Here is a 13,171-nt window from a genome sequence, read left to right as displayed (position 1 = left end):
CCAACATGTGTTTTTCAACACCCCACTAAAAACCCATAATGTGTGACTGAATACACGCTTGCCCCTATGCATGAAAGACACCCGCCTCCACTTTGGTGGGACCCGTCATTACTGCATAGGAATCATAATAATCACAAGAGTTCGATCTAACTGTGAACCACACAAGGTTGAAACATATACTGAGGCAGGTGACACATTCACCATTTTGGTGAATTTCACCACAGAAACGTGGTTTTGGAAAACCTCGATTAACATGAAAACTTCAGGACCCAGTGCTTTACTGATTTATAATCAGCGAGACCTCACAGGAATACATTAGGTAACAATCTATATATATATATATATATAAAAACGAATGTATGTCTGTCTGTCTGTCTGTCTGTTTGTCCTTTATGCATTACTACACCATTCATCCAATCGCCATGAAACTTTGGGAAGTTGTTGAGTACACTCCCGCAAAGGTTTCTGGCATACATTTTTTTTAAATATCGGCCCCCAGGGCCCTCATAATCTTTTGAATACTGATAAATGTTTACAGTTTCCGGTGCGACTCGCTTTTGCAATGACCATCAACAAAGCACAAGCACAATCGCTGCAAGTGTGTGGACTAGATTTGGAGAATCCGTGCTTCTCACATGGACAACTGTATGTGGCCAGCTCACGCGTCGGAAAACCTTCTGATTTATTCGTGTATGCACCAGACGGAAAAACAAAAAATATCGTGTATCCACAAGCACTCCAATAAATAAATAGAATGAAAACGACACCTTGAAATGTTTTCCATATTAAAATGAATACGTTTCAATAAAAATGACACAATGTAAATTTAATGTTATCATAACAAGTTTCCTTGAATTTCCTTTCTTCTGAAATCGCAGCAACGCGCGACGGGTAAGCTAGTATTATATAAACAGTTTCACAAGGAACCTTAACTATTATTACACAGCTAAGTGTACACAATAGATGTGAGCAGATCAGTCCAAATGGAATATATGATCAAGTTCTAACAATCATTCATTACTGGTATAATCCAGCTACCATTAGAACCAACTAATGCTGGATATCTACAAATACCCACGAATTCACACTGAGGTGACTCTTATGCAAATGCCCTTGAACCATGCGCATCTAGGCTAGGGCGCTCGACCTCGGACCTGAGGATCTGGGTTCGAGTCTCGTTAACAACGCCAAACATCCTGTGATCCTGGGCAAATCACTTAATCTCCCCGTGCCTCACAAAAATGAATGTGTGTCCTCATGTAACGTAACTGGTGCTATGTAAAGCGCTCTGATACCCGGTTCGGGTCAAGTTCGCGCTATATAAAAAGCTGCACAAAAAACTAGGTTAAAAAACGTATTATCGTTTATAATAAGAAAGAGGAAGGGCATACCAATGGCTGACAAATAACCACAGAACATCTTTCCCTTCAGATAAGAGTGTGACTACAGGACTACACCTCGCTCCAGATACGCATGACCCATGAACAGCCCATAATAAGGGTAAGAAGGAAAAATGAGTGCACAATTGAGCTAAGCAACACTTAAACCACTAAGCATGTATTTCGCATGTGGAATTGTATTTTTAACCAATTTTTTTTAAGTTTACAAAAAAAGTTTTTCAATCTTTATATATAATAGTATGAGTCTGGTTTTCACCCACAGAGAGAACAATAAGTACATAGAGATATTGATATATTGATATGGGACGGCATCATCACCTAGCGCCCATTGGTTTTGTTTTTTTCTACTGATTAGAGTAGATGCCCATAGTTATGAGTGCTACAGTTTCACCCCCATCCCCCCCCCCCAAAAACCTTGAAGGGTAAGGGAATAATGTAAGTTCCCCTATATTAAGAACCATTTTTAGGAAGGAATCCATGATTTGTAAACACAGGAAATATATTGTTTACTTAATATTCACTTCCTTCCTCTTTGACACCCTGTTTATCTCTTAGTTATCCCCAATGACGGAAGATAAAACACAGGTGAGAGCAATAAGCCTTAGTATGTACATGAAACGCATGTTTAGCAAGGCAGGGTCCAAATACCTATAGCCTTGACGAAGGCCCCAGACCTACACGGGCTCTCAGCGTGGGCCGAAACATTTTGGCTTCAATATACGAGGGTTATTTAAACAAATATAATCAAATTAAAAGAAACAAGTATACAGTTTTAAACTATACCCCAAGTACCAATAAAGACATCTATTGGCTATACCTAGAGGTATTTTTAGATTCTCTATTTTCATCTGGATTCCTGCTTATCCAGCAAGAAGTTATCTAAGAACTCCCATCTTTTTGGTTGAGTATCCACTGTTGGTACCACCCTACCAGGGTGTGGATAGGCACCAAGAATGAAGCATATACCGATAAAGTGAGTGAGGCATCTATTTCAATATCTTTGGATACCCAGGCAGACCCAGGAAGTAGTATCCTTTCTGGGCCCTACCGCCATTTTTTCTTTCCTTTTTTCTTATTTTGCCCAGTTGCATTTTTGTGTGAAAACAGTGAACTAAGGAGATTGCCACTCGAAGGTTTCTCTTGCTCTCCTGATTGTGAGAATAAGGAATGTAAACATACATGCTTGAACAAATGAACACCGCATAATAGGCTAAATGCAAAATATGTTAAAATAACAAGGTGTCTCTATTCTTCTGCTGCATTTATATTCAGAAATCACAATTCACAGACAAGGCGACCTTAAATTTATAACACTGTTATCAGGATATCACAAAAACCTCTTAACAGCTTGAGCATTGTGTGGTAGGGGGTGGCACTGGCAGTTTCTTTAACATGAAACCTTTAAAATGCTGTTTATGGCATCTTAGAGTATTATCAGAGTGCCTTGTCTCTAAATATGAGCTCTAAAAACAACACAGTAGAAGTATAATGGAAGCTGTGGTGGGACATGGCACATGAGGGCATGAAAGGAAAAAAAAGAGCAGGTGGGAGAGTCAGGTGAATGGATGGAGGGAAAAGATAGTTGGGAAAAGTATGGAGGGTAGCGGTACGATGGGGTATTGAATGGAAACAATGAGAGAGATGTTTTGATGAAAGGATTGAGAGGTGGATAATGGAAGAGCAGATGAATGACAGATGGAAAGGAGAATGGATGGGGAGAAGGAAGGAACAACTGATGGAGAACAGGAAGGAGGGAGAGAAGGATGGCTGAATGGGGAGAAGGAAGGAAGTTAAAATTAAAATGAAGGTTGAATGGATGGAGAGACGGGAGAAAGAAAAAAGAAGGAAGAGGGTCTAGATATAGACGAGGTTGGAGAGAAAGAATGATATATAAAAAGACATAAAGAAGGACGGAAAGAGAAATGTTGGATACAAAGACAGAAGGAGATAAGAAAGGCATGGATTATGGATAAAAGTGAGGAAGAAGGGCGCGAGAGAAAGATGGAAGGCAATAAAGATAGAAAAAAGACAGAACGAAGGATTGAAGGAAGGATGGAAAGAAGGAAACAAAGACAAAAGAAAGGAATTATGAGAAAAAGTAAAAAGAAGAATGGAGAGAAACAAACCTGAAAAATAAATGGAACGAATAATAAAGGAGGAACGATGGAAATAATGGCGACGAAGGGTGAAGAGAATTAAGCAGAAAGGTGTTAGACCCCACTTGGGTGGCACTTGTGCCAGACACAGGTGCACTGGGCCCCAACATGGTTGAGGTCATTTACCGCTGGGCTCCTGGGCTCTTCCTACTATGGCTCTATCTATTTGGTCAAATCCAACTCTTTCTGCACTTGACTGTCAAGGCAGTGAATGAGAGCCACTTCTCAGAGAGATAGTGTGAGGGAAGGGGAACAATCTCAGAACTCAAAAATCAACCAACAGGAACAATATTTTGATGTGCAGCCTAGTGCTTGTCTTCTTTAAAAAGAAAGTACACATAACCACATAGCAAAACTAAATACTGCACAGTTTTATTTTCGAGTACAGGGCGATACCCCTGATCATGATGCCTTTGTTGGTATACCCCTCCACCTTCTCTCTGTGCTCTCTTTGACCCATATCGAACCTGTTTATAGTAGTCCCCAAAAAGCTTTGGCATAAATATGAATTAGGAGCAGGCGCAAATTACGTTCCCCAAAAGTCCAAATAGGCAATCAGTTTGTTTTGTTCTTAACCCCATTGCAATGAGCAGAAAACAGTCTCAAGCCCTCCTGCTCACTTCAACGCTTTGCAACAGAGGGGTCCAGACCACATGTGAAGGCCAGTGGTACCTGTGTGCTATTTCTGTAGTGGCTGCAGTGGAGGAAGGGCACGGCCCCTTTCTTCACCACAGATGGTCTTCCTGGGAGAGACCGTCTTGGCGTCTTCAGCAGTGGCGGGCCTGCTTCTCCCCTGGAGTAGACACTCTGCTCTGCAAGAAAGTTATAGCACACTTCAAGCCAGATGGCTCAGCTAGGTGGTTGTTGCCACCTCAAGATGGCTCACTCAGCGAAGCAGTTGTTGCCCTCCCTCCTCACTCAGGGTCACACATCAGGGCAATTACAGCCCACCTTGAGGAAACCCTTTGCAGCACAGGTCTCGCCTTGCTTCATACTCTCAGGCAGTGTACTTTCTCTGGGTGTATCTCAGGTCAGGAACGCTTTTCATCTTCTACTTCTTAACAGTTTCTCCTTCTGCAGGCCCTGGCAGACTCCTTCTCTCTCTCAGCAGCCAGACAGGCTACTAGGCAGAAGGTAGACCCTCACCATTCCAGCAGAAAGTCCAGATTCCAGGTAATGTTCCCTTAACTCTGGGTGACTGGCTTGCAGGCAGAAGCACTGGTCTCACAGCAGTCCTTCAAGTGCTAAGCAGAGTACTCCCTTCCTTGGTCACGACGAACTTGGAACTATAATAAATTGGGGTTGTTTGGATTACAATTTTGCAAACATTTTCTAGACAGGGAATATGGATCCACTGGTCCACACTTAAGACCTTCTTTGGGGTGGTTGTCTTTCAAATGTCCTTCTCAGGCTGCTTTCCAGACACAGCCTTTGTGTAAAGTGATGGTTTCTACAGCAAGTAGCACAAAGTCTGTCTCCAATCTGGAGCAACCCCAACAAGGGGACAATGAAGTGTGATTTTCCTGCACCTGGCTTATACGAAGCATTAATCGGGAACAGGCCAAAAGGCAGGCTTGACCTAGAAACATTCTAACCTTGACCAATAGAAACTGCAGTCCCATGCCCCATCCCAGACACCCGCCAAATGATGAGGAAGATCTAATTAGCAGCCTCTTGCTATAAAGTCTTCATGGAATTGCTAAAGGAATCCCCATCTTTATCCTCCTAACTTCATTGTCTCGAGCTCCACCCTCCGGCCATAGGAATGCAGGTAATACACTTCCACTATCTGCAGAATCAGCCATCAACCTCCATCATATGATATGCCAAACCAGAGGCATTCAAAATGGAACCCATTGGCTTCAGTACTCAGACTCATACGTACACTACTACTACATATTACTGTACGCATACTATTCACACACCTGCACTGGACATACCCACAAGATGTCACTGCAAGGTTCTGTGTGTAACACTAACAGTGAAATGTAAACAAGAGACGTCGGTAGGCCGCACTTTGACTGACACAGTGCTGGTCAGCTATGATATCACAAAACATGGCCTGCTGCCACCATTGCTTTATATGCTAAACCCAGGATAGAGACAAACGTTCTCTGTCCACTATGAGGGCATACTTTCGGTCACAGGAGAGTTTCTGAACTTCTCATTGCCAGAGACATGATTAGGACTATTCACAAACGCTGGATTCTGGATTAGTATGACAGCAGGTCCAAAATAGTAATTAGGATATTCAATACACCAGTAGCCAGGCACTCAGGGCAGGAGTACACAATTGAAAACCTTGCAGGGGGACATGCCCATTCTCAACATGAGGAATGAAGAAAAGAAGGAAAATAAGGTGCAAACTGAGGGAACGAATTATAAAGAGACGCAAAAGAAGGAAAGGAACATTGAACCAGATAGAGGAGAAAATGATGGACAGAAAACAAAATAATGATGGAAATAAAGTAAGAAGTTAAGAAAAAGGTGGACAGGAGTTAAGCTGGAACAAAAGATTGATCATTTTAAACTAAAAAAGAAAGGAAGAAAGCAAAAGAAGGAAGTAAAAAAGAAACAATGAAAGAATGAAACACAGATGAAACAAGAAATGAAAGAGAAAAAAGAAGGAAACAAAAGAAGGGGAGATCTATGAAAACTAAGATGAATGAAAGCTGAGAGAAAGATGGAAGATAGATTGTGCGTTTCACTCCTTACCAGAATCTCTGGATAAGCCTTGTCTTGTGCACCATAAACGTAGCCTATTTTTTTATGGATTCCCCAGTACAGGTGCATGTAAAGCATGTATTTTTTAGCCAATTTACATGGAACTTTTTTCTGTAAAATGCACAATGTGGCCATTTTTATTTCAACACTTTTGCTTGTTTGCTTCAACACCTTCAACAAATCTGATGGAAGTAGACCACAGTCATGGCATTTCTATACCTACCTGTGTATACGTACCTTATTCGTATTTTGGTAGACAATATCCTGAATACAATATTTGATAGCAAAATAGTTAAACTGTGATAAGCAGGGAGTATTCCAGCTAGACTGCACGGCCCTTGACAAGCCTTCATGAGTTGCCTTCAATCCGATTTTTGCTGAACTTGTTTTGGTTGGCATTAGAACTCTGTGCACTTTCTCGCTGCTGACCAGTGGCAAAGTGCTTGTGCTATCGCCTTTAAACATGGTAATATTGGCCTAAACCTGATTGGATTATTTAATTGGCTTTAAAGTCCCTGGAATATGATATATGTATATGGCCCTGTTTCCAGTGCCTGCTCAATAAATGCAACTAGTGGACTGCAGCTCTCATTATGTCACTTAGTAAAGTACCCTTGTAAAACATGTCACAAGCCTGCTACTGTACCCTGTTGCACATTATAAACCCTTTGCCAGGCCCAAACTTTCATTTTTAAAACTTATAAATCACCCCTAAGGAAACCTCCAGAGGTTTACAGGGCAGGGTCCATGGTATTTAAAACAATAGGGCACTTGTACTTAAGTTATACATGTCCTGGCAGTGAAAAATTCCTAAAGTTGCTGTCCACTGCTGTAAGGCTATCTCTCCCATAGACTGACACTGGGTTACCTTATTTCAAACAATAATTGCTAACATCAGCTTAGGATCAGATAGAGAAATGCTGTTTCCACTCAAATGAATTGTCATTTAAAATCCTCGTTAATGGTGAAGTGAGATTTTATGTTACATTTTTTAAAGTGCCACTTTAAAAAAGTTGCCATTTTCCTGCCCAAACCAACTGTGCCTTTCTGCCAGTGTCTTGGGTTACATGATGTGACTGGCTTTCCTGTTGTCGCTTGTAAATTGCTTTCAGACATTGACACAAAAGAGACCTATGTCTGAGAGGAGAGGGTCTTCCAGATAGGATGGGTGGGAAGGAAATGTGCCCTGCCCAGAAAACACTTCAAAGGACCCTGCCTGCAACACACAATCAAAGTAACCTGATACCAGGCCTGCGCTAGCCTTTGTCATGCTAGACAGTTTGGAGTCAGGATCAGGGAAAGGGGAAAAACTGACTAGAACCAGTTTTGGGGGTAGGACGGGGAATTCTCCCACTCAAAGACTGCCACAAGGTATACAATTGGTAACTTCAGAATCTCTTATCAAAACACTCCTGGACATTATGGATAATTCAGAAGAAGGTCCTGCTGTCTGAAGAAGGAAGATTGGACCTGCTTGCCTTGAACCTAGGCTCTCCAGATGTGATTCCAAAGGTCAGTTGGCTCACCTCCTGTTTAAGCTACACTTACTCAAGCTTACAGAGGTCACCCTGCAACTACCCAGCTGACCTCACCAACTGGACTGGCCTGGACCTGCCTGAGACCTGCAGCTGGCCTCTACCCCCTTGGTCCTGGACCCCCTTGGTCTTGGACCCCTGGCTGGCATATGAGTGTACTTCTCATGAAGAAAAGGTAAAGGTACAGAAGTCTTGGGCTCCTCTGGATCACGAAGTGACCTCTTCTTGCTGAGAATAGACCGCATGCAACGACCACCAACTCAAAGCTCCAGTGGGACCTGGTCTTTCCAGTGACAGCGACCGTTCGTGACAACTTCTAACACAAGACTTCCACTTTGCACTGACAGCCCGCAACGACCACTAACCTGAAGCTCCAGTGTTGACTGGCTGTACGTGCTACAATAGCTACTGTTCATGACGCCTGACTTGTACCTCGCGCTGGCAACATCTTTCTCACAGTCTTCACCAACGTGAATGGCAGTACTCTTACGGACTTGAGAAGGTAACTTTTCAGTGGAACTTGAGAAGATAACTTTTCAGTGGAACTAACCTGGGCCCTGTATTTGACCCACACTTTCTTGCGGTCTGACTGAATTTGTGACTTTTCCCATTTCCAGTGTGACCAGATAACCGCAAGTGACTCGTTGTAATTTTTGGCGCTATTTTCACCCAAAACTTTAAAGACAATTACCTCTGGTTCTAGCGATTTATTTCTTTTGTAATTTTGTTGTTATTGTATTTATTAAATTCATATCTGTTTTTCTAAATTGGTTTGAGATGTTTAGTGTTGTGCTTTCACTTTATTACTGTTTGAGTACTGCATAAATACTTTACACATTGCCTCTGAGTTAGGCCTGAATGCTTTGTACCAAGCTACCCGAGTGATAAGCACAGGTTCATTTAGTGACTTTCGTGGTTCACCCCGACAAGGATCGTAATTTATTATTTGAGTGTGGCTTCCACCCCTCTCAACTAATAACCCATTTTCTTACACCCCTGATCACTATGCATCTGTGAGATTGTAGTGTTGATCTGACATGCTTTATTACTTGTCATGAACTTCGAAAGTGGAATGCATTCCATTCTTGCTGGGTTATCAGAAGCAACTAACTCGAGTAAAAAGCTCTCCATCAAAGCAGGGGTGGTCCATCTGTGTTTGATGGTGTAGTGCCTGTTCTTCAAAACATCCTTTGATGATGCTCTTTATTATATAGGTTTCCTGTTCTGATGTTATGTAGTCATCGTCAGGCATCTAAGGTTGGAGGCTACCGCTGATGGGATCAGTGTTCTGGTACAGGTAGAAGAGAGAGAAATGTCTCAATGCACCCACTGCACCTCTGGTCAGCTATTCACAAAGTGACTATCAAAGCTCCTTGAGGTCACTGTTTGTTTGCTGGCCCTGCAAAGGGGAGGCAAGGTCGAAGGAAAGCCAAACTCAATTTACAAATATGTAAGAGGAGGAATTCCAAAACCTACCTGATACAATAAAGGTCAAACACCCTCCATAGAAGAACAAGCATTAGGAATGCATTAGGGCTCGGGTTTGTTTGAGTTTCATATAATGGCATTGTAAATGGTAATGTGTTTTAGCCATGTTTTTTGGAGTGCACTGACAGCTGTTGATGATTGTGCCAATTGAAAGAGTGGCTGGTGCACTGTCAGCTGTTGGTGTGTGTGTGTGTTTAGTGAAAGTTGCACTGACATTGTTTGTTGTGTGCGTGGGTGTTTAGCGGCACTGATGCATGGTCGTGTTTGTTTTTGGTGAAAGCGTACATTGATGGTTGTTGGTGTTTGTGCCTGGTGAAAGCATTCATTGACGGCTGGGGGTGTGTTGTTGTGTGTGTTATTTTCTGTGTAGTGGTGAGTGTGTGGTGGTGAGTCTGTGGGTGTGAGCCTGGGGGGTGAGTGTGGTGGTGAGTGTGTTGTGGTGAGTGGTGACGAGTGTGTGCTGTTGAGAGAGTGAGGTGTGTGGTTTGTGTGTGTGTTATGTGTGTGTGGTGTATGTGTGTGTGGTGTGTGCGTGTGTGTGGTGTATGTGTGTGTGGTGTGTGTGTGTGTGTGTGGTATGTGTGTGTGGTGTATGTGTGTGTGGTGTTTTCTGCACACTCACACACTGCCCATACACATTCACACACTGCTCACCCGCACACTCCCAATGTCACCCTGCATAGTCACACACTGCTCACCCGCACACTCCCAATGTCACCCTGCATAGTCACACACTGTTTATTCTGCACACTCACACAATGTGCACCCTGCACCCTTACACACTGTGACTCTACACGCACTCTGCACTCATTCACTCTCAGTCTGCACTCTCAGTCTGCACTCTCAGTCTGCACTCTGAATCTGCACTCTGAATCTGCACTCTGAAACTGCACTCTGAAACTGCACTCTGAAACTGCACTCTGAAACTGCACTCTGAATCTGCACTCTGAATCTGCACTCTGAATCTGCACTCTGAAACTGCACTCTGAATCTGCACTCTGTATCTGCACTCTGAAGCTGCACTCTGAATCTGCACTCTGAATCTGCACTCTGAAACTGCACTCTGAAACTGCACTCTGAAACTGCACTCTGAATATGCACTCTGAATCTGCACTCAGAATCTGCACTCAGAATCTGCACTCAGAATCTGCACTCAGAATCTGCACTCACTGTCACTCTGCACTCACTGTCACTCTGCACTCACTGTCACTCTGCACTCAGTCTGCACTCACTGTCACTCTGCACTCACTGTCAGTCTGCACTCACTGCCAGTCTGCACTCAGTCTGCACTCACTGTCACTCTGCACTCAGTCTGCACTCACTGTCACTCTGCACTCACTGTCACTCTCGCACTCACTCTGGACTCACTGTCACTCTCGCACTCATTCTGCACTCACTGTCACTCTGCACTCACTGTCACTCTGCACTCACTGTCACTCTGCACTCACTGGCACTCTGCACTCGCTGTCACTCTGCACTCGCTGTCACTTGCTGTCACTCTGCACTCACTGTCACTCTGCACTCACTGTCACTCTGCTGTCGCTGTCCCTCTGCACTCACTGTCACTCTGCACTCACTGTCACTCTGCACTCACTGTCACTCTGCACGCACTGCCACTCCGCACTCTGAATCTGCACTCACTGTCACTCTGCACTCACTGTCACTCTGCTGTCGCTGTCACTCTGCACTCACTGTCACTCTGCACTCACTGCCACTCTGCACTCACTGCCACTCTGCACTCAGTCTGCACTCACTGTCACTCTGCACTCAGTCTGCACTCACTGTCACTCTGCACTCAGTCTGCACTCACTGTCACTCTGCACTCAGTCGCACTCACTGTCACTCTGCACTCGCTGTCACTCTCGCACTCACTCTGCACTCACTGTCACTCTCGCACTCACTCTGCACTCACTGTCACTCTGCACTCACTGTCACTCTGCACTCGCTGTCACTCTGCACTCGCTGTCACTCTGCCCTCGCTGTCACTTGCTGTCACTCTGCACTCACTGTCACTCTCGCACTCACTCTGCACTCACTGTCACTTGCTGTCACTCTGCACTCACTGTCACTCTGCACTCACTGTCACTCGCTGTCACTCTGCACTCACTGTCACTCTGCACTCACTGTCACTCTGCACTCACTGTCACTCTCGCACTCACTGTCACTCTCGCACTCACTCTGCACTCACTGTCACTCTGCACTCACTGTCACTCTGCACTCACTGTCACTCTGCACTCACTGTCACTCTGCACTCACTGCCACTCTGCACTCAGTCTGCACTCACTGTCACTCTGCACTCAGTCTGCACTCACTGTCACTCTGCACTCAGTCTGCACTCCCTGTCACTCTGCACTCAGTCTGCACTCACTGTCACTCTCGCACTCACTCTGCACTCACTGTCACTCTCGCACTCACTCTGCACTCACTGTCACTCTGCACTCACTGTCACTCTGCACTCGCTGTCACTCTGCACTCGCTGTCACTCTGCACTCGCTGTCACTTGCTGTCACTCTGCACTCACTGTCACTCTCGCACTCACTCTGCACTCACTGTCACTTGCTGTCACTCTGCACTCACTGTCACTCTGCACTCACTGTCACTCGCTGTCACTCTGCACTCACTGTCACTCTGCACTCACTGTCACTCTGCACTCACTGTCACTCTCGCACTCACTGTCACTCTCGCACTCACTCTGCACTCACTGTCACTTTGCACTCACTGTCACTCTGCACTCACTGTCACTCTGCACTCACTGTCACTCCCAGTCCTGTCACAGTTCTGTGTGTCTCGCTGCTGGTGATGGCACTTTATGTATGTATTTCAAAGTTTGACAGCTTTGAACATTGGTAGGGGTGTTTTGTATTTCCACGGTAAGGATTGCGCGTTATTGAATATCCACAAGGGGGTAGTGATGAACTACCAGAGATTGCTGCTGTGGAATCCGCTGGCGCCATAGAATGCATTCGATTCACCGATGAAACGGGTGCTTTTGCATTGTAAATCAATGCGATCTTTGTTAATAATTGACTTCTCTTTCAGATGAAGTTGTATTATTTTAGTGCGGTATAGCCCTTAGATGATGACTCGAAAGTTGAAAGGACCCTCCCTTAACTATACCGTCGCTGTTCTTCCCACGTGTGCATGCATTGAGCCATTCAAAAATGCTAACTGTGCAATGCTTTGATAACAAAACAACAACAAAAAAAACTGTCTCACGCAATAATATTATGATGTCCGCGTAGCTTTTCAGAACCTGAGTGAGTTTGTTATAAAAATGCCCCGTTTAGTATTCTTTCGATCAGGGGTACCAAAGGGTTTACAGACTTGAAACATTCCAGCCTAAATGTCATTTTAGCGCCCTGAGGAGGAATCTATGCGGGATGCAGCGCTTTACAAAACCCTAAATAAATAAATAAATAAAAGGTTCGTTTACAACGCTTTGAAATATACCCTATATTTTTTACTCCCTGAAATATTTGCGTGCGCTATTAAACGAGAATTGCACTTTAATTTCCGCTGTCTCCTAATTCACTTCTCATAACGTGCACAGAGTGGCATAGCCCTGCTGGGCGCTTTGCGCTGTTCTCCTGCTCTGATCGCTCACAAAGCTGGACAGATGTGCCCAGCACTCAGCGCCTGGACTCTGAAGCTGCAGTAAAGCTCATTAAACATATTTTTGAACTGACGGTTTCACCGAATAAATCCGAGAATTGAGGTAAAAACAGGGAAAAGTGATGGCACCGTTCTGCTGTTTTTAACTACGGAGAGCGAAGTCACCCAGGCTCCGACATTCTGGGAACGGAAGAAATGTAATTTCTTGGGGGTAAAATGATTGTTTGCGGCCAGCTAGCCATGTCTACATGGTCAC

Source organism: Lissotriton helveticus, chromosome 4_1, assembly GCF_964261635.1.
Source record: "Lissotriton helveticus chromosome 4_1, aLisHel1.1, whole genome shotgun sequence".
NCBI lineage: Eukaryota > Metazoa > Chordata > Amphibia > Caudata > Salamandridae > Lissotriton > Lissotriton helveticus.
This window is presented reverse-complemented; position numbering follows the sequence as displayed.